Below are 17,861 nucleotides of genomic sequence, written 5' to 3' on the forward strand. Positions count from 1 at the left end.
AGAACTTTGCTCTTACTCTTCCCCCTGCCTGAAGGAAGGCTTTTCCTTCTGATTCTTGTATATTTCTCCCTTATTTTATTCGTACATAAACTGGAGCACTACTTTCTCAGAAAAGCCTTCTCTAACTCCCTTCTCTATAGTAGTCTTTCACCCATCACTGCTGTCCCCACCACTTTCTGCTGCCTATTGCTGGGCCTACCTTGGACTTCAGTCAAGGTGATTATTACTCCTTAATAGTATATACAGGGGCACCTAGTGGCTCAGTTGTTAGGCCCCAACTCTTGATTTCAACTCAGGTCATAATTGCAGGGTTGTAAGACTGAGCACTACATTGGGCTCTGTTCTGGGTTTGGAGCTTGCTTGATTTTCTCTTTCCCTTTGTCCTTCTCCCCAGTGCTTGCTCTCTCTCTCTCTCGCATTCTCTCTCTCTCTCTCTCTCTCTCTCAAAAAAAAAAAAAAAAAGCATATACAAACCAAAATTGTCTGCTGCCAGTCCTTGATTCAGAATATATATAAATGGGTTCCTGATGATGTTTTATCCTAGGCACTAAGAATAGTGTCTGGCACATAGTACATACTTAATAATAATTTTTTAATTAAGAGTTTAAGGGTATGTTTAAAAAGGATGAGAAGGTGTTTGTTTCTCCATTTACTTTCTACTTATATTTAGACTAACTTATTTAAATTATATGTTCTTTAAGATGTGTCTTTCTGAAATTCCCATTTGTTTTTCAAAATATCAATTCTGGAAAACAGGCAAATCTGTTCATTATTAACCCAGGCCATTTTGCTCTGGATATGATTTCCTATTGCAAAACTCAGTTCCAATAAAAGATACTATAACTTCTCAAATCATTTTTGGATAGTTTTGCAAAACTAAAATATTATAATGATGGAAAAGAATGAAGATTAAAGAAACTACAAATGATCTTTGATAAAAATAGAGCAACTGTGGAAAATAACCTGATATACAAATTTGTGTCATAGGAAGTCTTTAAATTCTTCTTTTTCCTAGTACTACTTTGTTAACATAATCAATAAGTAATTACCTCAGGAGTATTTTCAGGCTTAAGACACAGTGCTGTGCACAATGTGAATAACAACAGAGCTTAGGGAATTTCAGTTAAATCATGAATATAAGCCATATAGTAGAGCACTGAAAACAAATTTCAAACAATACATGATAATTGAAAAAAGTGCTATATACTGGGTCAAAAGACAGAAAATTATTGTAGGCTGAGACAGCTAATTGGAAGTATTTCACTTCCAATGAAGTATTTCACTAAAAGTGAAATTAAAGACAACCTGTGATCAACACAACAGATAAAAGAAGAGTAAATAAGGATAAAAAGGTAGAAAAGATTGAACACAGCATTTTGGACATCAGCAAGTGTGCAGAGCCTTGTAACAAAAGGGACAATGTGCCACATAAAAAGAAGAGACGCAGCTTCAAAAAAAAGTTTTGGCCACATTGTGGAAGTGGCCTATAGACATAGAAAAACATTCTTCTAAAATGTCCTAAAAATGGGATCCCTGGGTGGCTCAGCGGTTTAGCACCTGCCTTTGGCCCAGGGCGCGATCCTGGAGTCCTGGGATCGAGTCCCACGTCAGGCTCCTGGCATGGAGCCTGCTTCTCCCTCCTCCTGTGTCTCTGCCTCTCTCTCTCTCTCTCTATCATGGATAAATAAATAAATCTTTAAAAAAATAAAATGTCTTAAAAGTGAAAATATGTGTTATATTTAATTTTGCACAGAAAGAAACAAATTCCTTTATATATAAAATATATATAAACAAATTCTTCATAAAATTATGCTTTTTTGGATAGTTTTCTTAGCATGTGAATATATATATATATATATATATATATATATATATATATATATATATATAATCTTTTACAGAATCTTCCCTCATTAATAGTAAGGTACAACCATATTTAAAGAAAATAATTGTTTTCCTTATCATGAATTATATAATTTTCAAGCAAAACTAGCTTCATAAAACATCCTGAAAAGCTTTATGAATTACTTTGTTTTAATCATCAACTTAGAAAAAAAATCTAAAATTTTAATGTGAGTATAAACATATTTTCTTTTCTTTTCTAAAATATTTTATTTACTTATTCATGAGAGACACAGAGAAAGGCAGAGGGAGAAGCAGTCTCCCTGCAGGGAGCCCAATGTGGGACTCGATCCCAGGACCCTGAGATCATGCCCTAAGCTGCAGGGAGACACTTAACCACTGAGCTACTCAGGTGTCCCAGTATTTTCAAGAAAATTTCCTAAAGCTATCATGTCTTCAGCAAAGAGAAGTATTCCCTGAAATGTAAAATATTTTTGGTATATGTTCTCTGCAGATTTGAGACCTTCTAGGATTCTCTGATATCAAACGACAGCATTCCAGTGGCAGAACCTTTCTTCAGTACCAGACAAGCTAAAATTTCATCCCATGACTGAATATAGGGCCAGGACTTGGCTATCATTCCTATGGTCTAGCAGTTTAGACTCTACACTCGGCTGGATTCACATAGTTCATGCAAATGAAGGCATAACTCTAAAATATTTGACACAAATCCACTAACTTCATTACACTGAATTTTATGAAGAGTCTATTTTGAAACTCATACTGTCAGGAAACATTCATCTATTGTCCTACACAAAAAAGAAAAGATCCCAATATTCAGAATACTAATTAGCAGCGTTGAGACTAGACTTCCTAATTAGAACTAACACCTGACCTCTTCTGGAAATTGTGTTCTTAATGAGAATGCTTATCATACCTGAATTATAGTTTAAACTGCAAAACACATACCATATATCAGTTTGCTCTCATATTTCAAAGTAAATTATAGATATCAGTATAAAAATTATACATATTTTCTGAAGTATACACTTTAGTCTGTATTCACAGTTGTATATGAAATGGTGATAATTGTCGTAGTAAAAGTATTTGTCCAATTCTAGATGTAAAGACTAAAGAGACTAGGACAGTTCCATACTCTTCTAAAGTGTATATAGCTGAGGATAAATATTAAGTAATCTCACAAATGAGTATATTACAAAGCTATTTCTTAGCAAAGAAATTTGGGGATTTGGAAGTTACTATGATGATTTTCATGTGGAGTTAATGGAGAGACATCTTCATGGAACAGTGGGGCTTGTAAATAAGAACAGGCATAGAGGTACAGGGCAAAAGGGGTTATTTTTGTTTTTTTAGTTTGTTTTTGCTTTGCACAGAGAAAATAACTTTTTCAAAGACAAAAGTGAGGAAACAGTTTGTCAGAGCATAGAGTAGAAATGAAATGGTGAATCTATGACTTTTTAAAATTATTCTAAATATTTTTAAAGATTTTATTTATTTATCCATGAAAGACACACAGAGAGAGAGGCAGAGACATAGGCAGAGGGAGAAGCAGGCTCCCTCTGGGAGCCTGATGTAGGAATTGATCCCAGGACCCCGAGATTACGACCTGAGCCAAAGATAGATGCTCAACCACTGAGGCATACAGGCACCCCTATTCTAAATTTATTATGAAATTAGAAAACTTTGATACTAGACAGTATTATGTTAAGTGATGTAAGTCAGAGAAAGACAAATACTGTATGATTCCATTAATATGTGGATTTTAAGAAAAAACAGATGAACATAGGAGAAGGGAAGGAAAAATAAAATAAGAAAAATGAAGAAGACAAATCATAAGAGACTATTCACTATAGGAAACAAACTGAAGGTTGCTGGAGGGGGTGGGTCGGATGGGGTAACTAGGTGATGGGCATTAAGGAGGGCATTGAAGTAATGAGAACTAGGTGTTATATGCAACCGATGAATCACTAAATTTTACCTCTGAAACTAATAATACAGTATATGTTAATTAAATTTTATTTAAATTTTTTAAGAGAACCTTGATATTATTTAGACAAAAAGGTAAACTAGAGTTGGTGTTAGAAAATTAATCTGAAAGCAAAGTTGAGGTCAGAATAAAAGTGAATAAAAGAATCAAAGAGAACATTCTTTCATTTGCTCATTCAAATATTCCTGAGTGTTCATGTGCTATGTGCGAGCCACAGTAATGGGAAGAGCAAATCTTCATGCTATGTAGTTTACGGCAGAGAAAAACAGTTAAAAGACAGTCAGAAATATAAGTTAAAATCTACTTCTTAAAAGTTATTGTTATCACTAGAACCAAAAGATTAAGAGGGAGACTATTCTAGAAAAGAGGCTTTTTTTGAGTTGGGTGGCCCTTTAAGGTTTCTTTCAGGAAATGGCAAAGTCCTGAAGGAAATAAAAGACCTAACTGTGCAAAGAGGTAGGAAAGAAAGTCTTCAAGCAGAGCAGATAACATAATGTATGAGCATTGACATGGGAAAAGTCTTCAAGTAGCTGAAAAAAGGAAAACATGACAAGCAATTTGTAGACAGAACAGTATGAGATAAATCTGCAGCAGTATAAAGGGACTAGTTATAAAGGGCTTTAAAGCTCATTTAAGGTTTTTATATTTTATCCTACATGCAATGAAAACTATACAAGACTTTTAAGTCTGAGAGTCATGCTGATGCATTTTATATTAAAAGGTTACATAATGTAAGGCACATGGGTAGCTCAGTGGTTGGGCATCTGCCTTCAGCTCAGGTCATGACCCCAGAGTCCTGGGATCGAGTCCCACATCAGGCTCCCTGCAAGGAGCCTACTTCTCCCTCTGCCTATGTCTCTGCCTCTCTCTCTGTCTCTGATGAATAAATAAATAAAATCTTGAAGAAAAAAAAAGATTACATAATGTCTAGGTAAAACATAAAGAGAACTGAATATAGGTGATGATAGCACAAATGAAAATAAGATGACCCAAGTGCTAGTAAAAATTTAAGTTTATCAGAACATGGCAACCTATTGGCTGACACTGGAAGTTGACAGAAACAAAGAAGCTGAGGTTATAGGTTGAATGTTAGGAACATGAATAAAAATAAGAAAAATGAGGAGAAGCTGGTGGTTGGAAATGGTGAGTTTTTATATGACCCTGTCACATTTCTCTTTCAGCGTGTAGATATTCATCAGCTATTTTAAAATTGGGGCACAGAACTTCTACTGGCCAAGATGGGTAAGGGATCAGATTTACCTTCTTGCCAGAAACAATGAAAAATACAGACAAAAATGAATGAAACAATGGTTTTCAGTACATTGGAAAGGAGGTAATTAAAGATAAGGATCTCTGAGACAAATAAATATAGTGGGATGGAAGAAAAAGGTAAACTTTATAATTGCCCCGATTCTGTGCCTGAAGTAAGTTTAGATAGATCTTAGTTCAGAGTTGGAACCTAGTCAAAGCCCAGTAATCTACCTGACTTGAGAGAGAAACCAGAAAAATCAAGGCAATTGAAGTTTGCAAAGCAGAATATTGGGGAAGAACTACATATAGAGGGAACTCTAGAAATCTACAGAGGGTGCTTCATGTATTCAGTTGAATACCAAGTAGTATATATATATGAGTCAAATGCTCAGAGAGGAGGAAGAGAACTACCCCCAAAAGTGCAAAAGTGCATGAGTGCAAAAGTGCATACAGCTCAGACAGTGTGTATACTTCAGTGCACATAGCTCCAATCAGCTAGATTGAAAATCCTCATGATTTATAGGGCTTTCTAGAACTCAAAAGGATTAATAGTAGAGAAAAAAATAATCCTAGACATAACACTGCCCTCTGGTCTCACATAACAAAGCTTATTATCAAACCGAAATATCAAAATGTTTCCAAGTAACTTAACCACGTGCCAGAATAAAGCTCAAGAATATTTTTAAGGCTACAAAAATATCCAGCACTCAGCACCATAGAATTCACAATGTCTGGCATCCAATCAAAATTTATAATGAAAAGAAAAAACAATTGATCAGACTGAACTAGAAATGACACAGACAATACTAAAAAATTATTAAACTGTATCTCAGGAAACTAGAGAAAAGATTGAACATGTTAACTAGGAACACAAAATATGCTTTTAATATATTTTTAATAACAAATTTCCTCAAAATCTACTGGCTTAAGATAAAGAAAAATATACTAAAAATACAAGGTAACAAATATAAAAAATCTTAAGAAGCTACAGGAAAAAAATAAGATAACAGATTACTTATCAGAAAGCACGCAAGATAACAGCATAAGAGATTCAGACAATGATAATGTAATAATGATGTATGGGGACAGATGGTAACTACATTTTGTGGTGAACATAGCATAATGTAAAAACTTGCCAAAATCACTATGTTGCACCCTTGAAGCTAATGTAACATTGTGTGTCAACTACACTCAAATTAAAAAGAAAGAAAAAAAATGTAAGAAAACACAGAAACATTTTTAAAATACAGAAAAGAAAAAAGAAATCTGTTAACTAGAATTATATATTCAGTAGAAATACCTTTAAAAAGTGAAAACAAAGTAAATTTTTCTTAAACATACAGGGGATGGGGGATCCCTGGGTGGCGCAGCGGTTTGGCGCCTGCCTTTGGCCCAGGGCGCGATCCTGGAGACCCGGGATCAAATCCCACGTCGGGCTCCCGGTGCATGGAGCCTGCTTCTCCCTATGCCTGTGTCTCTGCCTCTCTCTCTCTCTCTCTCTCTCTCTCTCTCTCTCTTCATAAATTTAAAAAATAAAAAATATATATATAAAAGAAAAAAAAAAGCATACAGGGGATGAAAGAATTCAGCAGCAGCAGCCCAGCATTATAAGAAATTTCTGAAGTAGTCCTTCAAAATAAAAAGGGAATGATGCCAATAAACAGATAAACACCTGGATCTACACAAATAAATAAGGAGCAGCAGAAATAGTTACTATATGGGAAAACACAAAGACAATTTTGTAACTTTTGGTTTTAAGATCTTTTTTATTGAGAGAGAACACGAGGAGGAGGGGGGCAGAAGGAGAAGTAAAAGCAAATTCCCCACTAAGCCGAGCATGGGCTTGATCCCAGGACCCTGGGATCATGACCTGAACTGAAGGCAGACACTTAATCAACTGAGACATCCAAGCACCCCCAATTTTCTCACTTTTTACATCTACATCTCTTAAAAAATAAACTACTTAAAACAAAAATAATAACAGTGTGTCATGGGATTCTTTTTTTAATTTTTATTTATTTATGATAGTCAGAGAGAGAGAGAGAGAGACAGAGGCAGAGACATAGGCAGAGACATAGGCAGAGGGAGAAGCAGGCTCCATGCACCGGGAGCCTGACGTGGGATTCGATCCCCGGTCTCCAGGATCGCGCCCTGAGCCAAAGGCAGACGCTAAACCGCTGCGCCACCCAGGGATCCCATGTCATGGGATTCTTAAGACAAATAGATATAAATTCTATAACAATAACAAAGCAGAAGAAGAAGAAATGAAAGTCCACTGTATCAAGTCTAAGTGAGGTACCTTAATACAACTTGAATACTGACTGTGATGAATACTTTGTAATGTAAATCCTAAAGCAACCAATAAAACAGAGATATCTATATACACTCACACATACAGGTAACGCAGTTTTAGCTCGTAAGCCAAAAGTAAAGATAAAATTGAATTTTAAAATACTACTCAGTAAATTGAAAATAAGGCAGAAAAGTGAACAAAGAAAAAATAGAAAAACAAGTATCAAGATGGCAGAATTAATCTAAAATACGGATACTCATATTAAATAATTTAAACACTTCAATAAAAATTAAAAGACTGTTAGTTCATACAAAAGCAAGACTTATCTGCATGTTATGTATAGAAAAAATGCTAAGATTAATCAAAGTTAGAATTACTGTATTAATATCAGATAAAATATATTTCAGATTAAAGAATATTACACAAGGACAAAAAGGGTGATGTCATAAAGAGGCCAATTCCTGAAGAAAATATAAGAATCATCAATGTTGATGCATCTAATAAAAGATCTTCCTAATACATGATACATTCCAGAAGATAAACTGATAGAACTACAAGAAAAATTTTAAAAATTCTTGATTATGAGACTTCAATATTTGTCTCTCAATAATTGCTAGAGGAGGGCACCTGGCTGACTCAGTCAGTGATGCATCGGACTCTTGATCTCAGGGTTAGGAGTTAGAGATTAAATAAATAAATAAATAAATAAAATTGCTAGAGTAAAAAGAAAATACTACAAACAAAAACTTTGAATAACTATCAGACAATTTTGTTTAATTGATGATTATAGAACACTCTACTCCACAGCAGCGATATAATGTTTCTTTATGTGGACATAGATCATTTACTAGGATAGAGCACATTCTAGTACACAAAAAACTCTCAATAAATATAAAAAGATACAAGTATACATACATTGCAATGTATACATTATAATTAAACAAATCAATAATAGGAAGATAAACTAACATTTTTCAAATATTTGAAATGTAAATAATATACTTCTAAATAACTGGTGGGTCAAAGGAAAAATCTAAATAAAAATTAGAAAACATTTGAAACCTAATAAAAAAAGAAAAAAATATTAAAATTCGTAGAATGCAAATTGATAGCATTATATTATAAAAGATTAAAATCAATGACCTCAGATTCTTCCTTTAAAAAACTGAAGACCAAAAAAAAAAAAAAAAGCTACTGAAATTAAATAATTATCTGAAGGGAAACCAATGAGATTAAAAAAAATAACAGAAACACCAATGAGACCAAAAGATGGCTCTTAGATCAATAAATTGAAGAACCTCTATACAGAAAGACTGGAAATAAAAAGAGAGAATGAGGGGAGACATCAATACAGACTGTATAGATGTTATAAAATAACAAAAATATTGAAAATTTTGAGCAATAAATTTATAGCTTAGTTATAAAAATAACTACATTGATAAAAAAATAAAAAGAAAAAAGAAAGAGGTATTCCATGAAAGGCTCAAACTACCAAAACTCACTCAAGGTAACCTGAATAGTCTTGGTATCCATTAAAGAAATTGAATTCATAGCTAAAAGTTTTCCCTAAAAGAAAACACCAGAAAAATAATGACTTCATTCATTAATTCTTTGAAACTAAGAAGGATGTAATTCTACCTAAACTGCAGAAAATTGAGGGAACACTTGCCAACTAATTCTGAGACCAGCCTTAGCCTATAACTACATGAAAGTATTAAAAGAAAGGAAAACTAGAGACTGTTACCCCTCAAAAGATGGGTGAAAAAATTCTTAACTGTAAATAAGTATGGTCTAACTTTGGAAACAAACCAAAGTATTTCAACCCATTTAACAAACTGAAAAGGAAAAACCATATGATCATATCAACAGATCCAAAATAGCATTAGATAAAATCTAACATTTATTCCTGATAAAAACTGTCAGTAAACTATAGAAAAGGATTTATTTTTTTTTTAGAAAAGAATTTTTTTAACTTGATACACGGCATCTACAACAAACCTACAGTGAATGGCAAAAGACCTTTTTTTCACATAAAACTAGAAGAAACAAGGATCCCTGTTCTCAACTATCCTATTCAACATCACCCTGGAGGTTCTATATAGCATAATAGGTAAGAAAAGGAGATAAAAATGTCCATACTGGAAAAGTAGGAAGCCAAGCTCACAGATGACATGATTGTCTTATGAATAAAATGCTATGGGTTCTACAAAAAGTAACTACACCTAGCAAGTTTAGCAAGTTTGCAGAATAAAAGGGCAATATACAAGAATAAATTGTATTTCTATACGCTACAAATGAAAAGTCAGAAACTGAAATAAAAACACTATTTAGAAAAATACCAAAATGTGAAATAAATACCATTATCTTAAACACAAGTAAAATTCTGAACCTGAAAAACATAAGTTTAACTAAATAAGAAAGGGGAGGTAATAAAAACACTATGAACGTTTCCAGAATCTTCATTTGGATCTCCAGTTCACTTTAGTGTTTACTGCCTTTCATCAACCACAGAGATCTTATTTTAATTTCTATTTCTAAAATCTGAGCTACATTTCTTTCATGTACATTCATAGAGCTCTATCTAAGCATACTCAGCTACTTATCAGTTACAATCAGGACTCAAATTTGATTTTCAAATGAATGAAAATGAGAGAGAATGAATGTCCTCTTCTTTTTACTACATGTTAGGGTGAAGACAATAAATCATAAAATCAAATTTTATCAAACTTTATCTATTTTTTTAAAGAAACTATCTGAAGAAATATGAGCTGAAGCACATAGTAACAAAATCTGGATCAGAGATCCAAGGATTCACTTCATGTTGCCCTACTGCATAAGACTGTTTCAGGTCTTATCTGAACAATACTGAGACCAAGGGATGGAGAAATAAAGACAGTGCTCAAACAGTCATTATTATGCATTAGACAGTTTCAGACTGTTCATAATTCAAGAAGTGGTTTACTTATGTTTATTCTTTTCTTTTAAGGCTCGCTTTATATGTAATATGTCTCTTTTGTCTCATAGTACGGATTTAAAGCAACCAAGCTCAGGGAAACCTATTATAAATGGACATATCGAGCTATTTATTTTTACTTCTGCAAAAAGGTATTCTACATAGTGAGCTATGAAATCTCAAGCAATGTTGTGGAAGTCTTTTTCTGCTTTTTTTTTGTAGTTACCAAAATTAGTATTCCTAAAGTGACATAATCTAGAATACATCTTATAAATGATTAATAATTTTTTAAACATTGATTCAGTGTTTTAAGGTATACTCTTAAGCTCCCTCAGTATAAGTTAACCTAAAATATCTATTATTTTAAGAATACAGTGTGGTAACATTTTTATAAAATTAGTTTAAAATAGAATGCTGTGTTTTCTAAAACCACAAAAATAAGATATGATTATTGGGATCAAGAAAGAGAAAGATGCAAACTCAGTAATGTTTATTCAATAAATTATATTTTGATGTGGTTTTTTTACGATTTTATTTATTTATTCATGAGAGACAGAAAGAGAGAGAGGCAAAGACACAGACAGAGGAGAAGCAGGCTCCATGCAGGGAGCCTGATGTGGGACTCGATCCCAGGACTCCAAAATCACGCCCTGGGCCGAAAGTAGGCGCCAAACCACTGAACCACCCAGGGATCCTCTATTTTGATGTTTATAATTAAGTAATTTTATATATAAATTGGGTCTAAAATCTAGTTATAAATAATTATCTATCAACTCCATCTTGCTTAAACCTTAAATTAATTTGAAAGAACATGAATTGCTTTAATTTGTATTACAAGAACATATTGAGGATTCAATTTTATTCCAGCTATACAAATATGGCCTATTTATACTTTTCTAGTTCATAAGCCATAAAGTGTTCATGCTATTTTTTGTTGTTGTTTATGCTATTTCTAAATGTACTTAATGTTCGTTTTCTGAGGTACACTGATTATATTGTAGATATATGAAGAGTTATCTCTGAAACTGCTTCTCTTTAGGGGTATGGTTCTCTGCTTCTTTTTAGGGTATGGACGAAGGAGACAACTATACTTTACTATTATGCCTACATTGGCAGGCAAATACCTTTTCTGTGTGTATGATAAAATGTAGTTTTTTTGAACCAGCCCAGCAGGAATTATATTATTTGTTCTTACAAAGATACTAGTCTAAATTCTAAAAGATAATTTCTTACTTCAACTGTTTTTAGCTATTTAAATTTGACATCTCTCTTTTCATTCATTTAAATTCTGCCCTATGTATATTCTTTAAAGGGCAAATGTTATTTTATACTTATTTCCACAGTAGTAAATATATTTGGTCCTAGATGACTGAAGCAGACAAACTTTACAGCTCATCTTCAGAAGAGAGATCATTCCCTCTGCCCCTATTCCAAGAGTAAATGACACTATTTTTATGAGAGTTGTTGCTCACCAGAACTCTGCTATTTATTTAGTAAATAACTTGACCACTTCCATCCATGCCTTTTCCCTCCCTGAATACCACCTATTCCCTGTCCTGCCAAGATCCATGTTATAAACACAGAAAGAAGAAAACAAAGCACTGTCATAGAAATTCATCCAGAGTTTCATTATTAAATATTATTTTTTTACCTGTGTTGAATTTGGATGTTGCCTTAGAGATATTAAGAAGTGGGATGAAAAGATCTGAGGAGACACACTATTTTAATGCACACAAGAAGAATTATACCTTGTACCTTTCTACAATAATGAGGAAATAACAACCATATGTTTTCTAAAACAAGAAATAATACCTGAATTCTGGATTTACCCATACCAAAACATTTCCATTTTTTATAATCATCATGCTACCTAGTACCTAGCCTGTGCATTTTTATTTTTTGGGGGGATGGATTTCCTTGAACGTTCTCATGGTAAATTCCTACTGTTTGAAACTCATGTCAAGCCTGTTTTTACTCTGCGAAGCATCTCATGTCTTATTCTTCCTGAAACAAAGTTAATCAAGTTTTCTGTTACACCACCAAGTGGCTCCATTTCAACATTTCCCAAACCCTGTTTCATTTGACAGCCCAAATATCTGTCCTACATTGGAGCCCATAAGCAACTACTGGGCAGAGAATGTTTTTCATCTTTGCTTCAGTAATACCCAACAAGAGCCCAGCACATGGTAGATACTCTATCTTACGGATGGATGGATGGATGGATGGATGGATGGATGGATGGATGGATGAACTTAGCATCATCCTGAGATAAGAAGAATAGATATCAAGTCAAACTATCCATTGGAAGAAAGACAGTCTCTTCAATAAATGGTGCTGGGAAAATTGGACACCCACATGCAGAAGAATGAAACTAGACCACTCTCTTGCACCATACACAAAGATAAACTCAAAATGGATGAAAGATCTAAATGTGAGACAAGAGTCCATTAAAATCCTAGAGGAGAACACAGGCAACACCCTTTTTGAACTCAGCCACAGTAACTTCTTGCAAGATACATCCACAAAGGCAAAAGAAACAAAAGCAAAAATGAACTATTGGGACTTCATCAAGATAAGAAGCTTTTGCACAGCAAAGGATACAGTCAACAAAACTAAAAGACAACCTACAGAATGGGAGAAGAGATTTGCAAATGACATATCAGATAAAGGGCTAGTTTCCAAATCTATAAAGAACTTCTTAAACTCAACACCAAAGAAACAAACAATCCAATCATGAAATGGGCAAAAGACATGAAGAGAAATCTCACAGAGGAAGACATAGACATGGCCAACATGCACATGAGAAAATGTTCAGCATCACTTGCCATCAGGGAAATACAAATCAAAACCACAATGAGATACCACCTCACACCAGTGAGAATGGGGAAAATTAACAAGGCAGGAAACCACAAATGTTGGAGAGGATGCAGAGAAAAGGGAAGCCTCTCATACTGTTGGTGGGAATGTGAACTGGTGCAGCCTCTCTGGAAAACTGTGTGTGGAGGTTCCTCAAAGAGTTAAAAATAGACCTGCCCTACGACCCAGCAATTGCACTGTTGGGGATTTACCCCAAAGATTCAGATGCAATGAAATGCCGGGACACCTGCACCCCGATGTTTCTAGCAGCAATGTCCACAGTAGCCAAACTGTGGAAGGAGCCTCGGTGTCCATCGAAAGATGAATGGATAAAGAAGATGTGGTCTATGTATACAATGGAATATTACTCAGTCATTAGAAACGACAAATACCCACCATTTGCTTCAACGTGGATGGAACTGGAGGGTATTATGCTGAGTGAAGTAAGTCAATCGGAGAAGGACAAACATTGTATGTTCTCATTCATTTGGGGAATATAAATAATAGTGAAAGGGAATATAAGGGATGGGAGAAGAAATGGGTAGGAAATATCAGAAAGGGAGACAGAACATGAAGACTCCTAACTCTGGGAAACGAACTAGGGGTGGTGGAAGGGGAGGAGGGTGGGGGGTGGGGGTGAATGGGTGGCGGGCACTGAGGGGGGCACTTGACGGGATGAGCACTGGGTGTTATTCTGTATGTTGGTAAATTGCACACCAATAAAAAATAAATTTATTAATAAAAAAACAAAAAAAAATTCCATGAACAGCACAAAGCTTATTAAATAATGAATTATAAGTGAAAATCTTCACAGCACCAAGTGCATTATATCACTTCATTATCAAACCTTCATAAAGTATTCATTTTATTTCCATTTTAGAAATGAAAATATTGAGACTGTGAAGTTAAATAACTTAAGATATTTATGCTAAGGCAACAGAAGCAAAAACAAACAGATTAAATCAGACTAAAAAAAATCATCAAAGGAAATCATCAACAAAATGAAAAGGCAACCTATCAAATGCCAGAAAATTTTGCAAATCTTATATTTGAGAAAGAGCTAATATCCAAAACATGAAAATCTCATACAATTCAATATCCAAAAACAATCCAATTTAAAAAGGGCAAATGATCTGAAAAGACACACAGATGGCCAACAGTTACATGAAAAGATACTGAAGATCATTTATCATCAGGGAAATGCAAATCAAAGCCAAAATGAGATTTCACTTCACACCCATGAGAATGGCTATTAAAAAAGATAAGAAATAATAATGTTGTTGAGGATGTGAAGAAAAGGAGACCCTCAGGTACTGTTGCTAGAAACAGACCCATGGAGCCACTATGGTAAACAGTATGGAAGTTCTTCAAAACTTTAAAAGTAGAAACTACCATATGATCCATTAATTCTGCTTCTGGGTATTTATCTGAAGAAACTGAAAATGCTAACTCAAAAAGAATAATGTACCCCCACGTTCACTGCAGCATTGTCTATAATAGCCAACATATGTTTAAGTGTCCACCAATAGATGAGTGAATAAACTGTGATACACTCATGTGCATGCACACATACACAATGGAATATTCAGCTATAAAAAATAAGTGCGCATTAGTGACAAGATGAATGGATTCTGGGGGCATTATGCTAAATGTAGTAGGTCAGACAGAGAAGGACAAATACCATATCATGTCACTTACATGTGGAATCTAAAACAAAAACAAATAAAAAAGCCCCCAAATTCAACAACAACAAAAAAACCCAAAACAAAATGCCAAGTTTACAGATACAGAAAATAGATTGGTGGTTGCCAGAGGCAGGGGATTAGGTGGAATGGGCAAAATGACAGAAAAGTTTCAAAAGTTACAAACTTCTACTAATAAAATAAATAAGTCATGGGAATATAATGTATAGCATGATGACTAAAGTTAATAATACCATATTGCATATTTGAAAGTTGGTAAGAGAGGAGATCTTAAAATCTTGTCACAAGAAAAAAAAAACATTGTAACTATGTGGAAACAGATATTAACTAGACTTACAGTGACGATCATTTCACAACATATATGATGATCAAAATATTAGATTGTATACCTGAAACTAATAAAATATTGCATGTTAGTTATACCTCAATATAAAAGATATTTATCTACCTGTCACTCCAGAGCCATTATATAAAAAAGGTAAGCCACAGTAAATGGAAAATGCACAGAGCTCAGCCTGTTTGAAGTGGTTTTAGACTTGTAAAATATCTTGTATAGTACCACAATCTAAAATTAACTACTGGAAACAATATTTTCTTAAGATTATTATATATACACTATAAACACAAAATAGAGATAGTAAAAGTTATAGCATTGTGTTCACAATAAATAAATTTTTTAATCACTTTTGAAAAATCATCAGGTAATATGGAAAATGAGCACAGCCTGAAAAAGAATCTCCCATTAGTACTAAATTAATCAATTGAGTATTTGATTAAGCTCTTACTAGGCCTTATTGTGCCTGAAAGTAGGAATTAGAAGATATGGAGGAGAATTAGGAAGAATATTAGTAATTTATGGGTTAATTATAATCCCATTGGTTAGTTGTAATTTATCCAAAAGAAAGAATTAATGAATAGCTTCATATTTGCATATGCCTTGAACCTGCTTTTCAATCACTTCTCCCAACCCATCAATTCTTACACCTTTTTGTCTGGTTATCTTCTCTTCCCTTTCAGATCTAATATTAAATGCAACATCTTTCAGGATGTATTCTTTAATCTAGATTGTGACATATTAACACAGGTTTTCCTTAGCAACAATGTCCATTACCTAATGGAAAAATGTATCCTGCTGCATTGTAATGCTCCCTCATTCTGTTGTTTTTCCATGAACTCAGAAGTTCCTTAAGGACAAGCGTTACCTTGTTCAACATAGACTTCATAGTGCTGAAAAAGTAGTATTAGTTAGGGAAGCTTGCCTTACAGACTTAAAGTAGAAAATAAAAACTATGGGAAGAGGAGAGCAGAACATGATTCAAGGAAAAGCAGGATCCTTGTCCAATGAACACCAAGTCTATTTGGGTACCTGAGAAATATGGGACCAGATTAGAAAGGGCTGTGAAAGACAGGGTGTAAACTTAGTGAAAGAGACTCTATTTTGAGTGTAAAGTATGCAAATGAACAACAAATGTTGTATTCAAATAAAAATAATCTGGTAGCCTAACCGAAAAATTGATGGAAGCAGAGAAACCCTGAAGCTAGACAGAGAAATTGGGGCTAAAGATAGGAGAGACTCAGGCAACAGTATCATTGTCATTATTATGGTTGACATTTACTGAGAGGAGCCTACTAGGCGTTGTAGGTTTTACAAACATCAATTCATTTTCTGTGAGACTACTATAATGAGTCCTATTGTGTAAGCAAGGAAACATGAAATGCACTAAATGTGGTACGGATCCTCTAAGATAACCCTCGGTGATTCCCTCCCTCCTAATACTCACTTACTAATACTTGTGTAGCTAGTCCTCTTGAGTTTACATTGGATTTACTGACTCTCTTCAACAACATGCAGAGGTGATCAAAAGTCACTCCTGAGATTAGATTGTGAAAGACTGTTGTTTCTGTCTTATGAGTCCCTTACTCTCTGAATCATTTGCTCTTGGGGAAGTCAGCTGCCACGGTCTGAGCAGCCCTGTGGAAAGGACTCCATGAGTTAGCTTTCAAGCAGACACTCCCCAACCTAGACATAGAGTGACTGCAGCCTCATTCAATATATCGATTGCACACTTATGAGATACCCTGAACCTGAACCACCTAGCTAAGCTGTTCCCACATTCCTCATCCACTAAAAAGAAACTGTGAGATGACAAATGTTTTTTTTTCTATTCTGAAGTATTAAGTACTGGGGCGAATTGTTACAGAAGAATTGATAACTCCTACAGACAGTGACAAAGGATTAAAACCTCAGCTCCTGCCTTTACATTCCTTACTATTTACCAAGCTGACGTTGAAAGCAATCTCTCCACCTGAGGATGTTACATGTTTTCATTTCAAAAGTGGAAAAGTGAAGGGATGTGCATGATCATAAAACAAATGTGATCACTGCACAAATATAAAAAATATAATTATTTTTCTCACTTTGTCTAGATGATTTTTTTTAAAGAAGTACAGTATTACCAATAATGCTGAAACTTACTACATACTGCCTTCTTAGTTTTTCCCAACATAGCAGAGTTATAACTCAAGCATTCTCAGACCCCAGTAGAACAGGAGGAAGAAGGAGAATGCAGAAACTTTCAAGGTCATAAGAGTGATATGAGAACTGAATGGGAAATGAAGATGTTGGTCCTTGAAATGAATGATGAAGAAAGTTCTTGTAGCAAATGCTGCAATGTGATTATTCAAACTCTTTTTAAAAAGGTTTTTGTCCCCCATAGGGCAAGACTTGACGACTTGATCAAATAGTACTGTATTTGTTAAACTTTGGCTCAAGCCATGTTTACTGACTTGACTTAAAGTGAATCGTACAGGTCATGGTTATAATGGGTGTGAGAGGGGTCCATGTACTGGATGGGCAGAGTTGTGGTCATCTGAAAATATATGTAGATACTACTCATACTTCAAGTTTTCCCAGTCTAAATTTCTATAGAGGTTTCCTTACACTCTCATTTTCCT

This window comes from Nyctereutes procyonoides, unplaced genomic scaffold (assembly GCF_905146905.1).
Source record: "Nyctereutes procyonoides isolate TBG_1078 unplaced genomic scaffold, NYPRO_anot_genome, whole genome shotgun sequence".
NCBI lineage: Eukaryota > Metazoa > Chordata > Mammalia > Carnivora > Canidae > Nyctereutes > Nyctereutes procyonoides.